This window comes from Castor canadensis, chromosome 6, assembly GCF_047511655.1.
Source record: "Castor canadensis chromosome 6, mCasCan1.hap1v2, whole genome shotgun sequence".
Lineage (NCBI taxonomy): Eukaryota > Metazoa > Chordata > Mammalia > Rodentia > Castoridae > Castor > Castor canadensis.
Genome location: NC_133391.1, coordinates 127,462,993 through 127,490,023, shown reverse-complemented (window position 1 = coordinate 127,490,023; position 27,031 = coordinate 127,462,993). Strand labels below are relative to the sequence as shown.

At 37.5% G+C, this 27,031-nt stretch overlaps 1 protein-coding gene and 1 non-coding gene across 2 annotated transcripts in view; one reads left to right on the top strand and one right to left on the bottom strand.

Moving 5' to 3' along the window:
• Window positions 1-27,031, top strand: part of Zswim6 (zinc finger SWIM-type containing 6) — a 191,178-nt gene that overhangs the window by 78,607 nt on the left and 85,540 nt on the right. The window lies entirely within an intron of this gene.
• Window positions 21,202-21,343, bottom strand: LOC141424489 (small nucleolar RNA SNORA67). The gene has a single exon (XR_012449403.1). It is a non-coding gene; the product is annotated as a small nucleolar RNA SNORA67 (small nucleolar RNA).

Here is a 27,031-nt window from a genome sequence, read left to right as displayed (position 1 = left end):
CAGAACTGCGCAAATTGTGCAAGCCAATGAGCCTTCTGCCCAGAATCTAAAGTGAAAGCAAGAATGTTGGAAACCAAAAAGATGTCATATGTTTAGAAGTTAAGCATTTTGTTTTTATTAGCAATTTGGGGAGTGGGTAGCTTAGTAGTAGAGTGCTTGCCTAATGTGTGCCATGCCTTGAGTTTGATCCTCAGGACTGCAAACGGACGAAGAAACAAATAACAGCAGCAAAAACAAAAAAAGAAAGAAAGAAATGGTTAAAAAAAATTCCCCCAATGTACTACTGAATTTTATCCCTTGATAGGTACTTACTCTGTGAATGTTTTCATGCCTCCTTCTCACAAATAAGCTGCCCCTGAAGAAGAGGAATTAAAAGTTGCTGTGCAGGCTCTGAGCATAGGAGTAGAAGTTAGGAAAGTTCAAAGGAGGTGGACTGTAATATAAAGCATATCTCTTTCCATCTTTCTAAAAAAGTTGCCAGTGAAGTCTTTGAGCTGAAGCTAAGGTAACCACTTCACAGGGATTAAGATACAAGGCAGGGGGGCTTTCTTTGGTCTTTTTTTTTTTTTTTTGGTAATTACTAGTTCTGAGAATATCGTAATTGTACTTACTGGAAACTTAGGGCAAACAAACACAGGGAGAAAATAAAGATGTGGAGAAGAAGCCAGGACTGAGACCCAGGCCATGCCCAGGAGAACATATGCTGATAAGGAGAATCTAGGCCTTTTCCTTAGGCACTTCAGGGTTTATTGTAGTTTACTGCCTCTAATTTTGGCTTCCTCTCAGCTTCCTGTCAGCATCCTGCAGGCCTCACTGTTGGATTGTCCCAAATCTGGTGCTTGTAGCCCACCCATAATACTGCAGGGTCACTGTTGTTGGGGAGGCAGTATAACAGTGTGGCTTGAGAGTTTGGGTTCTGACTTCAAAGCAAAAAATGACAGGAAGTAATTACTACTTACTTTTCAATATTAATATAGAATGTTTAATGGTCTCAATTCTCCAACCAAAATACATAGAATGCTTATACATATATACATGGAAATGTTACAAGGAAACTCCCTGAATAGCTATCTTAAACAAACAAAAATGTTGGGTTGTTTTCTTTTATAAAATTGGAAAATAGGAGGGCAGAACAAGTCCTGTCCAGGGGGATTGGTCACAGTGGGAGAGGGGTTGATGTGGGGAAAGGGTTGTGTAGGAGGGTGAATATAGTGCAAATACTGTGTACACATGTGTGTAAATGAAAAAAATGAGACTATTTGAAACTATTCCAGGAATGGGGGTGGTGGGAATAAAGGAGAATGATGGAGGAGGTGAATTCAAGTATGATATATTTGGTATATTGTAAGAACTTTTGTAAATGCCACAATGTACCGCCAGCACAACAATAAAAAAAAAATGAAAAAATTAAAAAGTTTGGGCTTTGGAGCCAGGTGTCTGGGACTGAATCTTGATTCTCCCATGTAACCTTTAGTGTATTCACTGACTCTGGTTTGTGCCTCAGTTCCTCATCTATAAATTCTATTTGCTTTATGTACATGAAGAAAGAAAAAAATACTATCAATTTAACTATGACATCTCTGAATATAAGATATACCCCAGTTTCAGAGAGTTAAAATGGAGAAAAAGATGCATACTTATAGAATTGACAAAATATGGTAGTGGCACACCTTCCTCTTAGGTTGTTGGTAGGAGTAAGTTGGTATTTGTGAAGCACTTGTGCTAGTACCTGACATAAGTAAGTGTCAGGTACTGGTAGCTAAGTCTTGTTTATTTTTGAACCTGTGCTACTTAGAGAAGTTAACTTAGTTATCTAGTCAGCATTGTGCTGGGAAGACACTGGTGGTTTAGATAACTACTCCTGCATCGAGAGACCTACTTAATGTTGTAGTTAAGGAGAAATACACAGAAAGAGAGAAATCCCCATACAACCTAGAAGTAGAGATACAGTTCTGTGAGAGCAGAGTGTAAAGGAGTAAGACTAATTTTTCGTCAGGGAGACAGAAAAGGCTTTGGAAAGGCAGTGACATTTAAGCTCAATTGGAAGGCATGAGAAAAAGGGCTCAGCAGAAAGAGAAGGCCATCAAAGAAGGACATTATAGGCAGAGGGAACAAAACATGCAAAAGCAAGGGACTTACACAAAAGAGGGGCATGAGTCACTGATGAGGTTGTGTCTGGGCAAGGTGGTAGCAGATAAGTCTGAAGAACGTAGGTCACTCCAGATGTGGAAGATCACATATGCCAAATTAGGAGGTATGAATTTTACATTCTTCCTAGTAAGAAATGGACAGATAACTGAGGTCTTAAGCAGTGGAGTGTTGTGAGGAGAGGATCTTTCTTTCTTAATTCCCTTTTTTTGCCATTATGCAACTATGTTCTATAGAAGCAAAATCTGCTCTTTAACATTCAGATACAGAAGCCTAAGGCTGCTCTTAAAAACTTTTGACACAGTTAAACACTTCTCCGACACAGCAAGGCAGCTCAGGGTGTTGTGTGATTTGCAAAGTTGTAAGATGACAATATGATGAAATCTTATTTTCACAATAGTATTTAAATATAAACACCATGTTTGCCAAATTAAATGGCAAAATACTGAGGTGATATATATAGCATTTATGTTACTTTTTGTCATTTGGTAATGATTTCAAACTAAAGAAGCTGAGAATAATAACACAAAAAATACCTGTAAACAGTTTACTTCTGTCCACTTACCCTTAACATTTTTACATTATCATTTGATAACTCTTGCTTTAACCATGCATGTGTGCACACACACACACACACACACACACACACCCCACAAACATGGTTTTTTTCCTAAACCATCTGAGTGAGTTCTGTAGAGGTATTTTACAAAACCACAACAGAGACAGTACAGTTGTCATCTGTGGTAAATTAACATTGATAACAACTTCTAAATAATTCACTGGTCATATTCCAGTTTTGTCAGTTGATCCAATAATACTGTTCATAGGATAGTAATGGGATCCCATGTAGTTTAAGTATTGCATTTTTGTCATTTCAGCCTCCTTTGTTCTGGAATATTTTCACAGACTTTCTTCATCTTTTGTGACAACTGACATTTTAAAGACATTTTTCTAGAGGAACATTCCTTATTTGGAATGTTTTTTCCAAACAACATCATTTTTATGATGTTTTCTCATTATTTAATTCAAGTTATGTTTTCCTTACCAGAATACTACATAAATAATATGTCCTTCTCAAGGTATCACAATTGTATACACGTGAAATCCACTTGCCCTTTATTGGTAGTGTTAATTGTGGTCATCAGTGAAAATGTTTTCCAGTTGCTTCAGTAATTAGATATTATTTTTTCTCTTGGAACTAACTAATCTATTGGGAGACATTTTGAGACCATGAAAATTCTGTTCTTCATCAAAATCTTCCCCTAGACTTGGCTGCTTATAAGTGATTCATGCCTGTATCACTGACCTTTTTTACAGTGGTCGCAAAATGATTAGATTGTCTATATTTCCTTAAGTTTTGACATTTACATGTATTCCACTGTATATTTTTATTTTTAGTAGTAATCAACTATTTTTAATAAAATTCTTATTTCAAATTATCAATCATCTTATATTTAAAATGATTCTTTCTGACCATGTCCATAAAAATGAGATTTTAAAGTATGCTACCTCTTTTGTATTGAGAGCTCCTTAACTAGCTACTGCAGATGGCTTCCTTAGTTCTGAATATCTTGATACTGGCTCCTGGACCAGTTAGGTATGAGCCTGTGGGACTTCAGCATTAACTGTGGAGGATACCATGGAGGACTTTATATCTACAGTGAATAGCACCTAATAGAGCTCTTATTTATTCAGAACTTTCTTTGTAGTTTTGGGAAAGAAAGACATTTGTTTGACCTCAAGTGTTAAGAAATGCCACTTTTTTTTTTGCAAAAATGGGGTAAGGCACAGGCTACTGTGAACGAATCATTTGGCCAAGTTTGTTTCTCCTAACTGAAGTGAGTGTTACAGTAATTGTCTTGAGCTTTAAATGGTGTTTTGGTGGTTCTCTTAGGCTATTTTATTTTTTAAAATCAGGGGGATGCCAGAAACACTTTAAGGGTTAGTCAAGGATTAGAGAAACGTCGCATTTCATTTGATACCTTCTTATTATAATTTCTGTTGCTCCAGCTCTTAGTAGTTTTTGTTTTTCTCATTTTTCTTTTCTGGTCTGCTCTGATTTTCTGGGTAGCTTTGTGCTGTTAGGCTACGACTTGTACCCCTTTTCTTGGCAGAGAGTTACTTGGTCATAAGGAAGACAAGAAACATTGTGAATGATTTATTATAGGTCATTGCCAAAGCAAATTTTTAGTAATAGAGAAAAAAAATTTACTTAAATTTCTTAGGCCCATTATGTCCTTATCTTCTCATGTTTTGAAATGTGAGAAAAATTTCACTTAAAAACAAAAGCCCTATTTATATATGAGAACAGTATGATATTACCACTTACGTGAGGTTCTGAGACATTTATTGAGTGCCTACTTTTTGTGGAGCACTGCTCCCCCTAAAAGGTTTGTTATGGAAAGAAGGATGATGTAAAATGATTATCTAACTTTTGTATTGAAATCGACTGAAAGCAACCTAGAAAAAAACTTCCTAGAAATCAGTACTTGAAACTAATCAGTACCAACTTTTTGGTGGCTGGGATGGGGGGCAGTGGTATTGGGAATTGAACTAAGGGCCTAATGATTGCTAGACAAGGCGGTCTACCACTTGAGCCATGTCCCTAGCCATTTTTACTGTAGCTATTTTTCAGATTGGGTTTCATGTTTTTGCCTGGGGCCAGCCTCACACTGTGATCCCTTCTATGGCTAGCCTCCTGTATAGCTGAGACCACAGGCATTTACTGCCACACCTGGCTTACTGAGATTCTTGCTAGCTTTTGCCTGGGCTGGCCTTGAATTGCAGTTCTCCAGATCTCTCTCCTGAGTAGCTGGGATTATAAGAGTGAGCAGCTGTGCCTTATGACCAGTACTGCCTTTGACTGGAAATGTGTACATTGACACGTAACATCATTAGTAATATATGTTAGAATTGACCTGTTTCACCTGAACTTGTTACAATTTTTATGGGGGGATTCAAGGAATATTTGAGTTTCCTAAATCTATAATAAATAGTGACACCTATGTGTATGTGTGTGTGTGTGTGTGTGTGTATATATATATATATATCAACAAGATGTTGAGACCAGACAGACCATTTATGTAAGGTGGAAGGTGAAGCCTGACTTAGAGAACAGCATTAGCAATGAAGAAAAAAATAACAGGTAAAAAATGAAATTTAGGGGAAGGCCTTGGCAAGATCTGCCAGCCAAATGATGTGGCCAAGAAGAGCAAAATGAAGGCTGACACAGCCTGGCAGTGGTACAAGCTTTGGCAAGAGATAAATTTAGCATGTGTGAGGTTTTAAGAGTACATATTGGGGTATCAAATGTATATTTGTTCATATGGTGCGATCTGACAAATACTTGATCAGGGAGGGTTTGTGGGAGGGGAGAGGGTGAATGGAGGAGAAGAAGGTGAGTGAATTTGGTTGATGAGCTTATATATACATATATATGCACATATTATATATATGTGTATATATGTGTATATATGTGTGTGTGTGTATATATATATATATATATATGTATGTATGTATGTATGTACACACACATGAAATCTCCTGCAACTGCTTTAAATGGGGTGGAGAGGGGTTTGTGTGGTGGGTAGTGGTGAGGGGGTGACCCAACCAATGTGCAGTGTAAGTCTATCCAGAATTATACATTGAATCCCCCCATATGACAAATATATCCTAATAAAAATAGAAAAAAATAGGGATGAAGATGCAGATTTGAGATTCAGCAGTGTGTGTTACGTTGTGTTGTGTTGTTTTATGGTGGACGATGTGGGGATGGAGGCTATTGTTCAGGAAAAGGAAGCCTTAACTGTGTGAAGGCTTCAGTACAATGCAGGGACAGAGCCACTCCATTAACGCAGCTCCATTAGGTACCAGTCACTTTGTCTTTTTTGTGTGAATGGCATCCCCAATTCATGCAGTGGAGTTAATCTGCAAGAGGGGAACTCAAACTCCAGGATTATTTAAATACGTGAGTGATGAGTGAAAGATACGGAGAAGTGTTCTGAGAGATTAATGGAGAATCATGCCAGTGTACTGTTATAGGAGCCAAGTCAAAGGTTTTATGGCATATTGTCAGATACTGGAGAGATGTTAAAGAGAATGAGACCTGAGAAGAAGCTTTGCATTTATGAGATTATTATTTTATCTCAAGAGATCTCTGTTCATTGGAATATTTAGACTAGAAACCAGATTGCAAGGGGATAAGCAGTGAGAAGGAGAGAGGTGGAACATGGCTTAAGGAAATAGCAGCATTGAGACATGATTTTAGGAACTAACTTCATGATATCATAGAACATGTCTAGATGAAATAATTATACAAAATAACTTTGCATTTTGGAGTTTATTTTTAAAAAAATTTAATTGACACATAAAACTATATATTTTAATACATGTATATTTTGTGTAATGTTCAAATCAGAGTAATCATCTCTGTGTCTTCAAACATCACATCTTTGCGGTGAAACATTCAAAGTCCTTTTTTCTAGCTTTTTGAAATACTTGGTATACCATGGTCATCTGACGTGTAATATCGTACCAGAATCTCTTACTCATATCTAACTATAACTTAGTTCCCTTTGATAAAATTCTGCCCATCTTCCCTTCCCATTGTATAAGATTCCACATAGGAGTAAGAGCATGAAGTACTTGACTTTCTATGCCTGGCTTAAGGTTATATATAGCATAATGATCTCTAGTTCCATCTATGCTGTTGTAAATGACAGAATTTCATTCTTTTTTTTTTAATGTAAGAATAGTATTCCATTGTATTTGTATACTACATTTCCTTTATACATTCATTAGTTGATAGACACTTATATTGTTTCCATGTCTTCGCTATTGTGAATAGTGCTGCAGGTGAACAGGAGTACAGGTGTGTCTTCAACATTCTGATTTCATTTGGAGATTATTTTGAATAGATAGTGATGTTTTATAATTTTCCTAATTTCAGATATTTTCTATAATGTTTTGAGAAATTAGTAAGATTCTCAAATTTTACTTCCTATTCTGTATTATTATATTAAGTTTTACTAATTTAAAATCTTGTATTTAACCTTATTAAGTCATGTTTTCCAATACATTATAGAATTCTTTGGTGATTTTTGTAGTATATATGTATGAAAAATGAGCTATGATGAAAATGAATGGCTTTTCTAAATTTGCATAGTGAATTTATAGCATTGTATCTTCATAATTCCAATGAAACAAAAAAAAAGGTTTTTTGATCTGGGATTAATATTTATATAGTTGCAGGTTACAGTTAGTAATGATTATAGACCTCTGTTGTGAAAATAAGTAGAAACTTAAAGGAATAAAGTGTTGTGCTTTAACCAAGGTAGTAATAAATAGTTAGGAACTTATCCTGTGCAGTCATCACTGATGTTGAGGCAGGAGGGTTGTGAATGAAGAGGGAAGAGCCTTATTTAATGGTCTTTATGATATGCTCCCAAATCATCTTACAATAATTAGATCTCTTCCTCATCTCCCCACCCCCCCATCTTTCTGGTTAAAAGTTTGACAATTTCAGCTACCCTCTTAATTCTTCTGTTGAGAATGGGGTTAATTAAGACATAGTATCTGTTTGACATGGACAGGAAATCAATGTTCAGATTGAGTAAACTTTTGGGCTTTCTTTTTTTTCTACTTTTGTTACTGCCTTTTGGTCTTTTAGGGGAACTTGACCAGTACTGTAGTGAATTCTTCTCTTTTCTGTTTTTTGTGAATTATATTAGCCATTCACAGGACAGAAGCAAATAGCCATTTTTAAAATTCATGTCTTCAAATGTTAATTTGATGCTTTGAGGCATAAATGACCTTTCTAGCCAGCCCAGACTTGTCAAACAAAGGACTGATAGGAACAAGCTGCTGTTTGTTCTAATATAACAGGCTGTTTTGCACAGAGAATTTCAAAAACAATTTTGCTTCCCTTTTCTTCAAAACATTAAATTAAACTTCGGCCTGAGCTAGGTATGAATTTAGAAAGAACTGTGTGTACACAAGTGGTTGAATGGAATCCTGATCACCTATGCAACAAGAACTATAGGAGCAAAAACAGTAGGTGAGCAGAGCGAAGCATTGCACATAGTTTTTGTATAATTGCTATTGCATGTTAATTGAAACTGTTGAACTGAACTGTGATGATGCCGTGGAGTGACCACTGAGCACCAAAACACTTGGCTTTCATCACAGCTTTACAGTTTACTTATTAGCCCTGGGCCCTGATACATGATATAACCTCTATGAGTTTCTTTGTTTCAATTGGGAATAATACTTCTTATTCTGCTCCATTAATAACTCTATACCAGCCCGTTTGTTATGAGACACCTGTGAGATATTGGACATAAACCCATTTATTCATTTGTTTCAATAAGTGTAATGTTAAATTACCCCCAATTTGTTCTAGGTATTGTCTATTGATGGCTGATGTTTTGTTTTTCCATGTGTGATGTAAAGGAATAACATAAAAGCGTTTTCAGTTTGGGTTTTCCATTGGGTTCTCATGTTCTAAAGTAAATTGCCAGGAATCAGGAAGCCAACAAAACAGTCCACCTAAGAAATATTAACCACACCCACCATACCTTCACCCCCAAATAATTTATGTACAGTTTTTTCCCTTGAAGTTTAGTACTCCACATAGAAGGGTAGAACATATGCTTAGTTTTGGTGGATTGTTAGCTCATTTTATTTTTTCTACTTAGGAATTATGAAAAAGAAAAAGAAAATTCACTTTGGTCAAAGTAAGGATAATGGCTTTTTAACATAAATAAGCTTAAAATATTCCCCATTATGTCTAGAAAATTTGTTTTTCTTAAGTTTTATTAGAGAAATTTCTAATAACAAAAGATTTATATAGAGTAACTTTGACTTTACTACCTTTTATTCTCTTTCGACAAACAGAATAGAAAATATCTAGATTAATATATACTTGGGGATTAGGTTTATTTCTTAGGAAAGGTATCATTTGAAAGTTTATAGTTTTAATTAGGAAAAGACTTTCTGTTTAGAAGAAAGTATTCAATATGACATTTAGGTATGGGGACTATGTGTTACTCTGTGCATGCACACACACAGGTTCATGTATGTACTGCCAACTAGGTGGAGTCTGTGATCAGAAGATTTCCAGATTCTTTGCGTCTTGTGAAGAAGAATGCATTGCAGGACACGTGGGTGTAAAGGAGTTTATTAAAATTTAGGGAAGGGAAATAGAAAAGGAGCATGGTAAGCACAGGTGGAATTTACAGGCAGTGAGAGAGAGAGAGAGAGAGAGAGAGAGAGAGAGAGTGTGTGTGTGTGTGTGTGTGTGTGTGTGTGTGTTTCTTTTCTTCTGATGCTTTTAAAACCTAATCTATGGGAAGGGAGGAACCAGGGGATTTCCATCCAATAATCAGTGAGTAGGGAAGGGAATGGGTTGTTCCTGGGCGAGGTGAGATGGTCTCTGAGCCAGAGCATGGTTAATCTGAGATGTAATATTAAGTTTCTGTGAGTTTCAAACTTTCACTAATTTTAGCCCGCCTCAAACCCACCTTAAAGACAAGCTTCTGAAAAAGATCTTTTTGGGGTTGCTGGGGGGTTGGAGTTCTCTTTTCTTCTGAATCTGCTTTGATCTGACAAGGGGCAGCAGATTCTCCCTATGAGGGAAAATTGTCTTTCCTATTTCTTTCCCTTGGGACTCATTTAGACACAAGGTGTTTGAATTATTATCAAATACAATTAAGGTTCCTCATGGAGATATTCATCTGTAGAGATCAATAGCCCTGTTGCCTCATGATCCTAAAGGCTTTTATCCTGGAAGAGATAAATCCCGTTTAGAAGGCATGACCCAAACATTAACAATAATAGGAGCATCAGAACGGACCCTGCCAGGAGTAGCAGGAAGGATAAGGAATCTATCTTTTCATTTTGAAAAGTGACGGAGTCTTCTGGTTACATTTCCTATAGGTGTTTATACCTGTAGCTATTCTTAACTTTTAAGTGGTCCTCCATTTGGACTGCCACTGTAGCGGGCAGTTAAGGACTTATTGGGACAATATCTACATTGGGGGCCAGGTGTGCCAGGGGGCAGGTGTCAGTCCAGTTAGAGGGTAAACATGAGTAGGAGTCAGCTCTGTACAGATAGAAGACTTCATGGTGTCCCTAACAGAAGTAAGAAGCCATTGAAAGTTAGATTGTCTTTGCCTAAACAGAAGGCCTTCGCCAAAGGCGTGAGTTTGCCTTGTGCCAGAAGCCTAAAAGGCTTAAATTTTAGAGCACATATGTAAGAGCCCCTTTTTAAAACCTCCCAGTTTTGGTTACTTTTAGAAGACCAGAATAATTGACTCCATCTAGATCTGGAGAAGTTCCCTCGTTTGTGTAGTCCTTTTTGAACTGTCTCAGGTGGCAGAACGCCACTTGTCCCTCTGAGAAGATGGAGGACACCAACCACTCAGGGGTCGCTTCCTCTTAAACTGTTTCTCTGAACAGTTGCCGCTAAAGATTCTGCCAAGTTGGCAGTTTTGTTCTCTGTAGCCAGGAGCTACGTAGCTTCTTCCAGAAAGTCAGATTTTGTCCCACACAAGAGGGTAAGTAACACATCAAACAGATCAGAAGTCAGTGCCAGTGTAACCTTTTTGGCCAAATTAAGCAACAAAGAGATTTATTTTAAAATGTCTGGGCTGGGCTTAATTAATCTAATTGTCCCATAGGGGATATTCTGATGCCTTTAAATTGTATCAAAAGACAACAGTTAAAATGTTTTTACAAGGAAAATACAAAATGACCCAATATTTAAGAATGCCTGCCCTGGTTGACAGATAAACACTCTTAAATTATTTTTTGTCATTATTTTTAGTAAGTTAGCCAGCTAGATTCTTAAGTACTTTATAATAGATCTTTAACATATATACTCTATTTTTTGTTCAATCCTTAACAGATAAATGTAATAAAATCACATTAATTTAGAGAATTTTAATCACAAGCTAGTTACAGTTTTCCTAGAGGATAGCAAGATGGCGTTACCCATGAGTTTCCTATCCGTAGGGAGTGGAATAATGGCAATGAACATGTGGTGGCTTCATCATGGTGGCAGTACTTTATGTGATGATAAAGTACTTTGGTCTCTCCAAAGGGTCTCTCAAATGAGACACAGAAACATGTTACTTGCAACACAGGCTTAAAATAGTAATCTGTTACAGGGATAAAAGACATCTTCCCTTGAGAGACAGGTGTTATTGCCTGTATGAGTTAGTCCTCTTTTTTAGATTAACAGGATCAAAGCACTTCCAGTATTTAAGAACACAGCCAAGTGAATATGCTGGGTGGTGTAGAGCAGAGAGGGAAAGACAAGGAGGAAAATTGCTCTTCGGGAGAGAGTGAAAGGGTCCTGGATCCGAAAAGCGTCCCTTCTTTAGATACCAAGTAAATGTTAATACAGGTCCTTTTGACCTGGTCCCATCATACATCTCTGGAGTGAACAAGCACCAGGGGCCCCTGGCTTCGAGTCATCCATTCTCTTAAGGGCCCACCTCTCCACCCCTCTCATGTGGCACCGGAATGAGATGCTGATTGTGAATGCTGTGAAGAGACTAAATAATCAAGGCAAATTAAGGTGGGATTCAAACTCATAGCCTCACATTTGGTAGGTAGGTGTTCTGCCATTTTAAGCCTCTATGCCCGTTCTTGTTAGCTTCCCTAAAGAAAGAAGACTTAAAAACTACCTTTAGAATCTGGTAAATAATCCCATTAATGCCATCAGTGAAGGATGCCAGCAGCCTACTGGGGTACCTGGGGCAAGTATCCCTGGGACAGGGGAATGTGGCCCTTCCAGGCCATGGGGACAAGGAGAGCATGGATGACATTCAGGATAGGGTACCCAGGGCAAACAGAGGCATGGTGGGCAAGAGAGCATTGGTGTGGGATGGGAGCAATGGAATAAACACAAGGCTGCCCCAGGAAAAAGGTTTCATGCCTGAGGCCCTGAGCTGCTGCTGCAGAGCTGCCCATGCCGGTGGTGGGTCTTGGGGCACATTCCTTCCTCCTTTCCTCAGCTCCGCTGTATGAATGACTCCCAACAGCACAGGAGGGTCCCCGCCCATGCTGAGAGGTGCCAGGGCTCCCAGCCCATGCTGAGAGGCGGGGCAGGGCCCAACAGGCTCCCGGACTCTCAGCTGCCTGCCTTGCCTCTGGTACCACAAACTTCCCAGCCTCTGAGCCCTTCCTGTTGGAGGCAGTGATGGCACATTTTGTGCAGCTTCCTCCTCCCACCAGTTTGGGTGTTGTGAGCCTTCCAGCCAGAGGCTGCCAGGCTGATCCAACACTGGATCTAAAATAGTAAAGCTTAGCCTCTTGACCACAGAAATAGGCTTGGTTCATAGACATAGTTTTTGTGGAAATGTTTGGGGGAAGTCTGTGAAAAGGAAAGGAAAGGAAATTATAAAATTAAAATTCTTATAATTTTCTTACCTGATGCATGCATTGGCGCTGCATGCATGGCTCAGGATGGGGGAGGGATGAGGGAGTAGGGCATTTCTGTTTTAAAACAGCCTGCCCCCCAGCTCATCCCTCTGCCCTCCCTGGTGGGACCCAGCACCCTGATTGGGGGGTGGAGGGGCTGGCTGCATATCTGGCAGGCGGACAAAGTTGGCATCCCTTCCGCGACTCCATCACCACGCACGGGCCTAAGAGTGAGTCCCATGCGGGTTGACAATGCTGGGTCCAGTGGACCTGGTGTCTCCCAGCTGCATATCTCTAGGGCAGAGCTCAGCCCATTCCCTTGGCTATGGCTTTGAAAAAACAGAGGGAAAAGAAGATAAGAGTAGAAATAGAGTCTGGGAAACTCACAGTTTCTCTGGGCTGGCTTCACCACATGCTGCCAACGGGGTGGAGTCTGTGGTCAGAAGACTTCCAAATTCTTTGTGTCCTGTGGGGATGAATCCATCATAGGACACATGGGTGTAAATGGAATTTATTAAAAGTTAGGGAAGGGAAATACAAAAGGGAGCACAGGAGGAATCTATAGTCAGAGAGAGAGAGAGAGAGAGAGAATGCTTCTATTCTCCAGGTGCTTTAAAAACTTATGATAATCTATGGGAAGGAAGGAGCAAGGGAAGGGAATAGTTGTTCCCAGGCCAGGTGAGGGTGGTCCCTGAGCCAGAGCATGGTTAATCTAAGATGTAGTACTAAGTTTCTATGAGTCCCGAGCTTTCCCTAATTGTAGCCTGCCTCAGACGTGTGATACATGTTGGAGCTAAGAAATTAACACTGGATCTAAAATAGTAGCTTAGGCTCTTGACCACAGAAATAGGCTTGGTTTATAGACATAGTTCTTGTGGAAACATTTGGGAGAAGTCTTTGAAAAGGTAAGGAAATTATAAAATTAAAATTCTTATAATTTTCACAGGATACTTTAAGCTCTTATCAGTTATGAAATGCAAGTCAAGTTTTATAATTCATGATGAGCTGTTTTGTTAAAATGTTATGTGCTCTTAATATACTTGTAACTTGAATTTATCAAATTGTTTCAGGTGAAACAATTTTCTGAAAAGCCTATGCTTTGGAAATCAGGAGATACCTAGATTCATAATCCAACTACTAGGTGTCAGACCTTGGACAAGTCTCTTCACTTCTGTAACCACCTGTCATTTGATAAATAATTGAAAGTGTGAAGATGTTTCAAAGACTACTTAGAATTTATTATTTTTTGTCCTTGGAAATGATCTTAAAAACCAGTAATGGGATTTATTTTAAGTATATTTTCGAATACTATATTTGTTTTTCCCTTGAAGAGTTTTCATTTAACCAAATGGATTGATTTAAAGGTTTTGACCACAGCTGCTGCAGAAATTTGTGCACAGCTACTGTTTTGGTAAACACAGACTAGTAACCAGATGGCAGTAATACTTCTTAAAGTTGGGCTGTATGGGCTGGGAACCGTCCAAATGGAATTTTCAATGTTTTGCCTAGGTGTCTTGGATTTAGTATACACGAAGTGAGTTTGAGTGTGTTTTATTACTGCAGTGGCTACAAAGAACAAATAGAGTATTATGTAGAATACAAATAATGCTTATTAAACTTGCAGTTGATTCCTTCTAATAGATGTTCCAAATTGCTGTCATACTGTATTTACTTACTCATAAACAGATGTGCTTGTGCTTTAAATCAGAATAAGTATTCCAAACCTAGTTATGCATATTTTAAACAACTGTTAAGATTACATTTTTAAATTGTTGATTAAATAGAACTGATTTATTATATTTTCTAAGGTTGTTAGTTTGTAGTGGTTGTTTTATTTATTTTTGTTCTTTTGAGACAGGGTTTTGCTGTATAGTCCAGGCTGGCCTAGAACTTGCTTTGTAGCCCAGGCTGGCTGACCTTGAGCTGGCAATCCTCTAGTCTCAGCCTTCTGAGTGCTGGGATTGTAGGTTTGTACCACTAGGCCCTGATGGTGGTAAATGTTTTAGATGACAAAGAACTTAGTTTTACTTGTTATTTTTTGATATCTGATTAAGAGTAGAATATCACCAGTTAAAAAATTATTTTCTGGTCTGTAGTCAAGAATGGAGGGTTAGAAATGTAGTTCAGTGGTGGAACACTTGTCCAGTATTTACAAGGCCCTAGGTTTGATACCAAATACTTCAAAAAAGAACTAAAAACCAAAAGAAAAAAAAAAAAGCAGTGGATGTTGAAGATAAGCAATTAATCAGCATATTCAAAACCTCAAGTGGCAAAGTGCCTGCCTAGCAAGCTTGAGGCTCTGAGTTCAAACCCCAGTACTATAAACAAAACAATACAAAACAAAAATCAAAACCCTTTAGGCTCTAATTAACACCAAAGGAGAGGTTGGCAGCAACTTAAATACAGCTGATCTCTGCTTTAACTATATAATAGAATAACAGTAATCCTAGTGTGGTAGTGTTGGAGTGCAGGTTTATCTCCTTGATATGTTGTTATAGTTTACTTGTTAACACCCTTGCCAGTTAGGTGCCATACCATTAAATATATAAATATATAAACCTTTCAGTATCCTGCATATGCTACATGAGACTGAACTGGCTTATTCCTGGAATTCTGCCTTGCTCACTACTGACTTTTCTGGTCTGTTCTGCTCCAGGGGGTTTTTGTGATAGTCCCTACCCGCTTTCTTAGTTCTAGCCTTCATGTTCACATGTTTTCTCAACAAATAGTTACTGACTCATTGTTACTAAATATTAGGTATTATGCTAGGAGAAAGGGATGACCCTCATCTTCTAAAGCATACCTTTTAGAGCGAAGATAAATATTAAATGTATGGCAAATGTAAACTTGTAGCTGTGATAAAGGGCCAGAAAGTAGAGATCCCTTGATAGCTCATGGATCTCACAAATTGATCTAATGTGTTCTTCAGTATAAAAGTAGTGCAACTTATCTGTCTTTAGCTTGTAATGATTTTCAGTCTGAAATATTCCTGATTATTTTAATTATATCAGCCTGCACTTGTTTCTACCATTTATCATCTAACATATGTCGTGCTTATTAACTTAGAATTGCTCTTATATCTGGCTCTGCCTATCTCTTCCACTTAAGAGGAAGGGAAGGCTACCTAACTATGAGCATCTGCCTCATCATGCATCCACTCCCAGTTGTACTAACTGATGGAAACTCCTGCTAAAACCAAGCAAAAAGACACTGCAACACAAGGGAGGGGAAGTAGAGGCACAAAGGTTGCTTCAGTGCCAAAGGATTGCCTGTGAACTTTAACAAATAGTTTGTGAACGGTGGAGAAGAACATGTACTTGTGAATTTGTTTTCGTGGAATATGGGAACCTAAGCTTCTGCCTCTAAGAGGAAAATATATCAACATTTTAAAAGTTTATTACCAAACTTGTTGGCCTCATGTTTTCATCTGGTAATTAAAAGCCAAATGATACAATGGCAGTTATTCTCTGTGGGCACCTGAGATGGCTACTGATCTATATCATACCAACAGGCTTATACCTGGCATTAATCTACATCTGCACACAAAACAAAATCTTCTGGTAACCTCTTAGAACTAAAGGGAGTATTAACTAACAAACGTAGAAGTTTTTAAACCCAGAATAACCTAATTTATTTACATGGACAAGTCATTAATTACAGCAGCATTAATTAGGACAGAGCTATCCAAACTATTGTACCAATATGACATTTTTAATTCTGTTAACACAGGTACTAATTCATTATTTTAAATTTAGTATCACCTATATTTGAATGGTATAATACCACCATTCAGAATAGTGGTTTTCTTTTTGGGTCGGGGGTTGCATTGGGGTTTGAACTCAGGGCTTTGTGCTAGTTAGGCAGGCACTCTGTTGCCACTTGAGCCATGCCCCCAGCCCTTTTTGCTGTGGTTATTTTTGAGATAGGGTCTCACTTTTTGCCTAGATGGCGATCCTTCTGTTTATGCTTCCAGTAGTAGCAAGGATGACAGGCAAACACCACTACACCCAGTTTTTTCTGTTGAAATGAGTCTTACTAACTTTTTGCCTAGACTGGCCTTGGAACTATGATCTGCCCAGTCTCAGCTTGTTATGTAGCTGTGATAAGTCGGCAGTAATGCACTACTACACACAGTTGTTAGTTGAGATGGGTCTCTCAGCATTTTGCCTCTTTGGCCTAGAACTGTTAGCCTTCTAATTTCAGCCTCCCAAGTAGCAAAGATTATAGGTTTGAGCCACCAGTACTTAGCTCAGAGTAGTGCTTAACTTTGAATTTTTAAATTTTTCAGATAAGATCTTACTCTGCAGTCCAGGTGGCCCAGCACCTGTCTTGACCTCCCAAATCTGGGATTACCGGTGTGGTAACTCATACTCAGCTAAATTTTTTCCTTTTGAGATAGGTCTCTCATTTTGTTGCCCAGCCTGGCCTCAAACTCTTGGGGTCAAATGATCCTCTTGCTTCAGCCTCTCCAGTAGCTGGGACTATAAGCTCAAAGCTGGCTTAACATATTCTTCCTTCATATCCATCCCCCATTCCATAGTTACTCGGTGACATGTACTATCACAATTAGCACAAAAATGACATCTTTTATATGGATTGAATCGCTGATAAAAATGAGTATGCTAGAAATATGACTGTTAGCATAAATGTGAAGATTTCCCAGAAAGAACAGTTTTCTGGATTTATCATCAGCTGTTCAAAATTTAGCACCCCTTTTTCATTTATTCCTCACATCATAGCAATCTAATGGAAATTAACATCCAGGAGTAAGAATTTGGAAATTTAAGACAAATTAATGCAAAATAAATTGCATTAGTAATTGTAGGTTGAGACACATATTTTTTTTTGTTTTTAATATTCTGTATGCCATTTATTTGTGCCCTCTTTTATAGACTGCACCAGGCAAGAGACCTAATAAAAAGTCCCCACCTTTTTTTTTAAAGAGAATAATTTAGAATAATGTTACTTAAGAGTAAGTAGTATCAGAACAAACAGACAATGAGCAGCATATAATTCTGTATATTATGCAGAGACATTAAATAAATGTATTTGTTAGCAGATGCTTTGATACTGAAATTGACATGTAAAATGGCACTCTTTCTCTGCAGGGCTTCATCCAGCCAGTGTTCCTTCACATGTAATGAATTGCTAATTCCAGTCCTATGGTCCATAGGAGACTGACAGGGAACTGGGAGGAGGAAAGCCTTCCAACTCCAAGAACAGCAGGATGTACTGAGATGTGCTTTTTAATGGAGAAACATTTTATAACTCTTGGGGGTAAATTCATAAAGAGGCTTGCGTCTGTGTTTTTGTATTTAAATTAAGGAATTATTAATATAGTCAGACAACTAGGAGCCTGGCAGCTGTATTGCAAAAGGGAAAAGCAGAATTTGGCAGCTGAGCTGAGCTCAGGCACTTTTGAGAAAATACGTACTAAAACTTAACCCTGTGTCCAAATGAAGAAATTTATTGGAAGCAGGCATTTGAGAATGTATTTAGCCAGTTGGAATTTGGGGCTAACTTTTTAACACTGGTCTTTTCCTGTATTTAGGAGAAGGCAAGTTACTTTCATTCTTCTGCTTCAGAGAGATTGATTTGCCATTTGAGATTTTCTTACATCCATAATTCATTCATCCATCTTTCTAGTCAATATTTGTTCAATGTCTACTGTGTACCATGATATTCTGGGAGCCCAAAAATAAGTAAAATCAATTTCCACCCTCAAGCAGTTTATAGTCTGGTGCAAAGACACTTATAAATGAAACATTTTGTGGGTGGAGACTACAGTATTTAAATTAAAAGGCTGCTTTTTGTGAAATACAAAATACATGTAGAACAATGCATAAAACATATCTACAGTTAAGCAGCTAAGTATGGAATTGTATTTTATATATTCTTTGTGCTTGCTTCTATTATTCAATATTACATGATTCATCTATGTTGCTCAGAGAAGTCTCATTGCTGTATTGTAATTTATTTTATCTCTGCCATCCTTTATCCATTCTACTGTTGGTAGGCATTTGAGTTGCTTTCTGTTTGTAACTCATTACTTATGATGCTAAGAGCATTCTTGATTACTTATATTTGGTTTATATACCTAGGAACGTTTGCCTAGTGACAGAATTGTTGGGTCACAGTTATCTAAAAAGTCATATATTTTCTCAAAATATTTGGATTTCTCATGTGGAAGTAATAGGGATAATTATATGTAGCCAATATGTAGTTCAAGTGTCCTTTGTACCAAACCTGAATTGCTAGGAGTATGCTTGAAATGCCACATCATGACTTACTACTTTCTTATGCGAATTGGAAGAGTCTTTGACAAATCAGGAATTATGGAAAAGTTCTTTGAGACTGGAAACTGTGATACAGTTTTGTTTAATAATAAGAAGAAGAAAAAGTGAAAGAAAAAAAGCTGGTGTACATTAAGGATACAAAAAGTTTAGTTATTTTAAAATGTTGAGCTCACATTTTGAAGCGTAATTCTATTTTAATCTCTTTCCTAATGGAAGAAGAAAGGTGATTGATTTGGTAGGGTAATCTAGTTTGAAAAATTGACAACTCTTTGGCATGAGGCCCAGATTTCTTTTCAGATTTTGTGTGAAATAGAAAAATAGCAGCCTCTTGGTGCTATTTATTGTGTAAGAAAAAAAATGAAAAGAGGAAAAAGATACCATTGAACTTAAGAGTAAAGTTGTGACTTCATATAGTAGTAGAACAGGCAGGGACTATTTCACATAATCAATCCCTCTGACCTTCCCAGATAGGAGAAAAATATCATAAATGTTATAATAATTAGCAGAGCATTTAAAATATTGAAGATACTCAGCTTACTTTTTCTTGGCCTCCAAATTCATAAAAAAAAATAAGAAAGATTAACAATGTTTAAAAAATACCTTTTTCACATAGATCTGTATAAGAACTGAATTTACAGGGTGCTCAAAGTTTGCTTGTACCATCTAAAACATGTCTAAACATGAGTGTTTAGGGTATTCAGGCCCAAAGTTTTGTTTTCTGAGTGAATGGGAAATTTTCTGTTCTATTCAATTCAGTGAACGTTTAATGCATGCCAGCCGTGTGCCTGGTCCTGGTAGGTACTGGGGACACAAAGATGAATAAAACAGCTTAATGTCCACTGAAACAGACAGACATGTAAACAATTCACCATAGTGTTGTGTGCTAACAGTGGTAAGAACAATCTGCAAAAAGTACTTTGGTGTACAAAAGAGAACAAATACTTTTGTGTGTCTGTGTAAGGGGTGATAAAGGCCACTAGGTAATAGTGGTCTTCTACTATGTTGAGGAATGGGTTTGAAATAGGTCATATAAATGGCAAGAACTTACAGAGAAAAGAGAAGTGGCATATTTGGCAGAGGAAATTGCATATGTTCATGTAGATTATGGATAATCAACATGAGATTATATTACATATAAAAATTAAAATTCTGTGGCAATTTTAGCATTGATTGTAAGTTTGAAATTGTTAGCCTTTCGTTTCTCATTTTAATCACTAATAGACACACTCAGATATTTTTTTCTCTTGGCCAGAGTTTGGTAATTAGACTCAACTTGGACCCCTCCTGTATGGAAAGATAGCTTTATGGTGAGACTTCTGCCAGTTCGTCTTTCTTCATTCAGAGCTACCTATTGAATGCTTAAATGTATGTTAAATCATCTGTGTTTAAGAATGTATAAGAAAGAACTTAATAAACTTAGTCCTTGCTTTATATGGTGGAGATTTTCAATTCCCTTACGTGTTTGGCACATCTGTAAAAGAGATTTTAATCAATACAGTTGAATACTACTATCAGAAGAAATAGAAGAGTGGTAGCTAGCTATAACCTTAAAAGTTATCTAGTCTGCCTTTCTCATTTTATGTGTTGGAAATAATACCTACTTGGTTAAATTATTTCTCCAATATCACACATCCTGTCTGTAGGCTGGGGCTGGCTAGAGATAGACAGTGTGCAAGGATCAGGTTCTCTGAAACTCTGACCTAGGCCTTTTCATGTGGATAGGACTCATAGTTTCTACATACGCAAAATTTGAATATGTCAGAGGCTAGTCTTCCCATATTTAACCACAATTCTGGTTTAGAAAACTTTCACTGACTAAGCTAGATTATAGGCAACATGTATGGCAGAATCAGATGAACTGCCATTTAGTTGTACATTATCATAATCTTTCTTTTTTGCCTCAAAAAGTGACATTTATTCAAAGGAAAAAAAAAGACAAGATGTCCATCCTTAGGCTCCCATCCCTTCACCCCTCCAGCTGCTCTTTTAAGCCCCCAGGATTGAATCTTGACTGGGGCTAAGTAGAGGACAGCCCCTCTCAGACGAGGTCAGCAACATTGAGGGGTATCTCTTCAGTGGAGGTGTTGTAGAATGTCTCAGTGTCTCTAAGAGTCCCTGTGTGGTCTTCTGTTACCCTGTTAATAGCCACACCTTTACAGCCAAAATGACCACCGCGACAAATTTTATGCACGTAGTTTTCCCTGTTGAGGGGAAGGTCATAGTTGGTGGCTAAAGAAACCTGCTGCACATCAGTACCTCTGGCCTGCATCAACAAAGAAAGCTTCATCATGTGAATGAGGATGCAATCTACATGAAAGGAATTAACAGGCATCCAAGTAGGTAACCAAAGGAAGGCAAAGGAAATAGGCATTCCCCATTCCCCAAAGACCTGAGGCATGCTAGATTTTCTTCCAAGTTACTGCTTTCCTCAAAGGGGCACCAGTTGGCCTCTTGGAGAGGGAATCATCTTGGATTAACATTATCTGTTTAGTTTCCTTTTCCCTACCTATATAAATGGAGAAAATGATACGTATTTTATTGAGTTGTAAAACTTTGTAAAAGCACCAAAGTGCTTGGCTCTTAATTGTCTCCCATGTCTTTTCATATATATATGGATATGTGGATCAAATGAGATCATAGACTAGAAATCAGTTTTTAAAATAACCATGTCATATGCAAATAAACAGACTTAGTTTTCTTTTCATTCAGTTTAATTTTCTCTCATAACTGATTTGTTGAATAGCAACATTGTTTCTTTTCTTTTTATTTCTTTTATTCATATGTGCATACAATGTTTGGGTCATTACTCCTCCCTTCTCCCACCCCCTCCCAACATTGTTTCTTAAAGTGACTGGAGAACTTTTTATTTCACTAAATAACATGGTTCTCTAGTAAATAAGACAGTGTATATAAAAATGTTATATTTAGGCTGGGCATGGTGACTCCTGTCTGTAATCCCTGCTGTTTGTGAGGCAGAGATCAGGAGGATTGTGTTTTGAGGCCAGCCCAGGGCAAAACCATGAGGCTGTAACCAAAACAATAGCCTAAAGGAAAAAAAAAAGATTGTGGTAGAGCACCTGTTGAGTTCAAATTCCAACTCCAATATGGCCATGGAAACAAAACAAAACCCCCAACAACTTCTGTTTAGGGGAGAGGAGATGATAGTGGTACTGCTATGTATTCTGAAAGAAAGTTAAAGGGATTTGCAACCTGGTACTTATTGCTCCAGATTTGACACACTTAGAGACAGTAAAATGAAAACATTGAACTGAGAAATGTAAGGGAGTATGGCGGGAAGGCTTAATTTGCCATGTGGAAGTCAAAAGTTAAGCATATTTCTGGAATGAAGAGAAAGGAATAAGGCTGTCATTGGAAATAAAAATCCTGTGAGGCTACCATTGACTAGAAATACTAAAGTATTCTGAGGAAATCAAAGTGCCAATAGGAATAGAAAACATTTATGTGTATACAGAATAGTTTGATACTATCTACTTTAAATGCAAGGAGAACATGCTGGGAAACCTCACAAAATCAAAACAGTAGTATTTGTAACCAGGAGCCCTTTGTTCATTTTATAGGATAGCATTTATATCTAGAAAAATATATACTGGGGCTTGAACTCAGGGCCTACACCCTGAGCTACTCCACCAGCCCTTTTTTTGTGATGGGTGTTTTCGAGATAGGGTCTCATGAACTATTTGCCTGGGCTGGCTTCAAACCGAGATCCTCCTGATCTCTACCTCCTGAGTCTCTAGGATTACAGGCATGAGCCACTGGTGTCCAGCACATCTGAGAATATTGACTCCTGGTGTTTTGTGTATCCTGAGTTTATCCTAATAATAAAGTAGAGCAGTAACTTGAAAAAAAAATAGTACCTTTAGCAGTAGAATATACCCACTGTTTTATAATCACATTGGTTTCTTATTCTAGGTCTCTCAGGCTGAGTTTTAAAAGAGAAAACCATTTTTTTTTTCTTTTGAGTTCTAAGGCACAATTTTTCACATAAACAGGTCCACATTGACTTTACTTCAATGTTTAATGTTGCTGAAAGGTGTCTAATAAAGCATTCTTTATTAGACCTACTCAGCTTTTTAACAGTTTTATTTTTGTTTACTTCCTTGACTTTTGAAATTTGTAATGTTTCATTTTATTTGATTATTACAGACTAGTTTTGAGTAAGGCCATATATAGTATTTTACAATTTCTACTCTGCTAAAATCATGCCAGTGTATACCTCAAAAAGGTGTTTAGTAGTTTGATTCTACTGGGATTGTATTGTCATAGTTCGAGTAGTCACATGCCCAGCATAGCTGAGATGGACAAGTTGGACTCAAATGCTGACTGTCCAAAGCTTTGTGAAGGACCCACACTATCCCTTTAATACTCATTCTCTATCTGCTTGTGAATGTAGCTACTGTAGGACAGGAACAGGGTGAAACAGGTTGGATGGCAGTGGGTGTAATTCCTGTCCCTGATTGATCTCCAGGTGACATCAGGCAGCCAAAATGGGAAGGTTGGCCAAAAGCAAGTATGAATAATTAGTTCCCCCACAACTTAACCTGAAAGGCACACAGAGATGGAATGGGGAACTGAACAATTTGGATTAGACCCTGCTAAATAATTCAGTGGAATGAAAGAACAGCTTCCATTTTAGGACCCCCCCTCCCCATTGCTTCTTAGAAACTGAATATAAATAGCAGTCCAGAAGCCTCTTGAGCCTTCTGATACCCTCAGCCCCCCCACCCCCCTGCCCTTTTCTGCCTCTTTCTTTCTGCCTTCCTTATGCTGTCTTTCCACTCACTTTCCTTCTCTACTGCTCTACTGGTAGGATAAATGGGAGGAAGAATGGTGACTTGTGCGTAGTTGTCTTTGCTCCACAGGTGAAATGGGCACTGCTGATAATAGGAGAAATGAATGGCTGAGTCGTTTGGATAATGACTCATCAGCCTTCTCATTCTGCTGGGAAAGGGATGAGGCAGGACCAAATGGAAATGCATTCCAGAGATTCATGTACTCTGGCTTTAAATATTTTTATGAATTATAAAAATAAGTAATTGCTACACCAAATAAGATCTACTAAAAAAATAAACACTTTACAAAATTGCCACTTTGCTACATTTTGCCTAAACTGGTTTAATAAAGCCTTATGATAGGATAGATCACTGGTGGGGATTTTTATCACATACTGATAGTAATCTTGTGGCACACTTCTTTGATCTGTGACTGCTTGATCTGCATAGGCAGTTGATTGTTTTGTTGTTTCTAAATATTTATAGGACTCCAAAAACTGATCTTTTTCCTGTGAACCAAGCAGAATGATTTATTAAAGTAAAACCTAGGGCAAGGATAAACCTGTACTCAAGGGAAAAAATAAATGAGCACTGGGAGGAGGAACCCCAGGAACACTTGCCATTGGTCATTTTGGGAACGCTTAAATAGGCCACTGTATTTCTTAGGACTATCTCTAATTTTACTTATTGAATTGAAGTTTATTTATTTAAGGATAATGTGGTTCCAAGAAGTCTGTTTCCCAGGGTCTATAGTTTGAAGCTCCTGTTACTTTAAAAGTATGTCCTGACTCCTGAAGACTGGCCATCTGGCTAGTGTAGTTGTTGCCATTGTGATCAATAAAGTCTACTTTGATTTGTTAGGGATTTATTTTGCTTACAGCTGCACAGAGAGTGACAGTTTGTGTTTTGGCTCCTGTTTAGCTAAGGGAACTTGAGCTTCCTTAGTCTTTTCAGAAAGCCTGACTAGGAAGTTGGCATCCTGGCAAGAATGTTTTAGTTAGATTCAGGAAGTCAGGGTACAAATGTAGAGTAATTTAGATTGACAGTCACTGGAGTATTTGTTTTTAATCCAAGTCATGCTTTAAATTATGATTTTTTAAAAATACATTATTTAAAAGTTTATTATTTACATTTCAAGAGACCTGTAGAAAGTATTAAAACCTTTTATAAGTTGTTTTATTTCTCCAGTGACCTCAGTTCCCATTTTATAGTTTTTCAAAAGCAAAATTTCACAATGCCGTGCAAATTCTCCCTTGAAAGGAAGTGTAGATTTAGGCCTTACCTTAGTTACTTGTGTATCTTCTGGGTGATTTGAGTTTTTTCTGTTGAAATCAGAATTTGACTGGAAAGCATCAAGCAAATGGTTATTTTCATGTGGAATGAAGTATTTCTCACTGAGCAAGGATATAAAAAGCCTGTAAAATGTAGGTTACCTTACATGTAAAAAAATGTCTAATGCTGACCAAAGTTAGCGCTCTATAAGTAAACTTAAGTTCAGTCTTGTCATAATAATGGACTTTAGCCAGTCTCCTCTCTTGAAAATACTACATATAAACATGTGGACATTAAGCCCAAGGCTACTTTAGTATTTTGTAATTAAGGCAAATCTGATTTTAATATTATTGGTCATGGAGATTATTAAAAAGTTAAAGCAAGCACTCTTGACTTTTTTGTACTATAGAAATGTTTTAAAATTACTGTTAATTTAAATTAAGACTTAATCCTGATTTTTGTGAACCTTTTGTGAGGAATTTGTGCTTTTGAAAAATAAGACACATAAAATACATGAAGACTTTTACTTAGGGCTGGTGGAGTGGCTCAAGTGGTAGAGTGCCTACCTAGCAAGCGTGAGGCCCTGAGTTCAAACCCCAGTACCACCAAAAAAAAAAAAAGACTTAAGTACTGAGTTAACTTTGATAAGGGTGTTTAGTTATGTGAGACAGCTCAGGTGAATTTCTCTTAGTTGTCTTTACTAGCATACACAGACTTATTTTAGTGAAGGGAAAATACTTTATCCCAGGATGACAGAAGAGAGATGGGAAAGATTCTTTGTTTTTAAATGGGAGAAGGCAGATTTCTGAATGTGACATTGGATGCCATTGATCAATAAAACTTGCTTTACATTGTAGACTCTGAATTGGTGTCATACAGAAATGGAAGAACTTCAAGCACCTGATGAATTTTGTTTATTTGGCAGGATATGCTATATATTAGTAGGTGAACCTCCTTCCTTATTCTTTTAATAGTTTTGTACATGCATATAAGAATATTTATAGTAATATATGTGTGTATGAGTATTAAGGAAAAACAATGCAAGGAACACTTATATACCTGGTGGTTACCTTATAAATTTAATCTTATCAGTCACTTTGGTATCTTAACAACAGATGGCCTGGTGGCAAGAGCAAGTGCAGGAGCAAGCATTTCGATGAAGACAGGGAGATTCAGTGTTTTGCTTGGCTTTATAACAACTCACTGTCGTGAGAACTCAAACCAGGAGAATGGCATTCCCTTCTGAGTGTCTTGCCCTCAGTGGCCCAACGACCTCCCACTAGGCCCTATGTCTCAGAGGTTCCATCACCTCCCACATTGCACAGTCCAGACTGGGACCAAGTTCCCAACACACAAACCCTCTGGGTCAAACCACATCCAAACTGTAGCATGAATTTTTATAGTTCATTCATATCCATGATATATAGCATTCTACTATATGAATATATGACAGCATGCTCATTCTGCTACTGATGGATATTTGGGTTGCCAGTTCTTTTTTTTTAATTCCAAAATTTCTATGCACATTACTTTGTATATCTCTGGGTGTACATGTGCAGGTGTTTCTGTAGGGTTCTCCTACCTTTTGCTCTTGGCATGAAAATTTTCATGCCAAGAATTTTTAAATTGAAATTTTTAAATTTTTAAATTGAAATAATAGGAATTTACCTTAAGCAATCCAAATGATCTTTGTGGCTTAGCTATTTGTATTTGCTACAACTAAGTAATTTTATAGGTTGTATTTATGAAATGTTACTTTGAAATAACTTAAGATTTACAGGAACCCTTCACTCGTTCTCCCCTAATGTTAATATCTTATATTACTGAGGTGCTTTTATGAAAACCTAAGACACAATACTGTTAATCAAACTACAGACTTTAGGATCATCATGTTGGGCAAGATTAGCCAAGCTCAGAAAGATATTGCATAGTTTTTGCTCATATGCAGCAACTAGACCTAATAACCATAACACCATTTTATTGTTATTGTAAAGTTTGGAGGGGAGAAAAGGTGAGGGTGATGGAGGGTGAATATGATTGAAGTACACTAGAGGTCTGCAAAAACTGTTTAAAAGGAGAGGAGTCAAAAAGAGTAATATG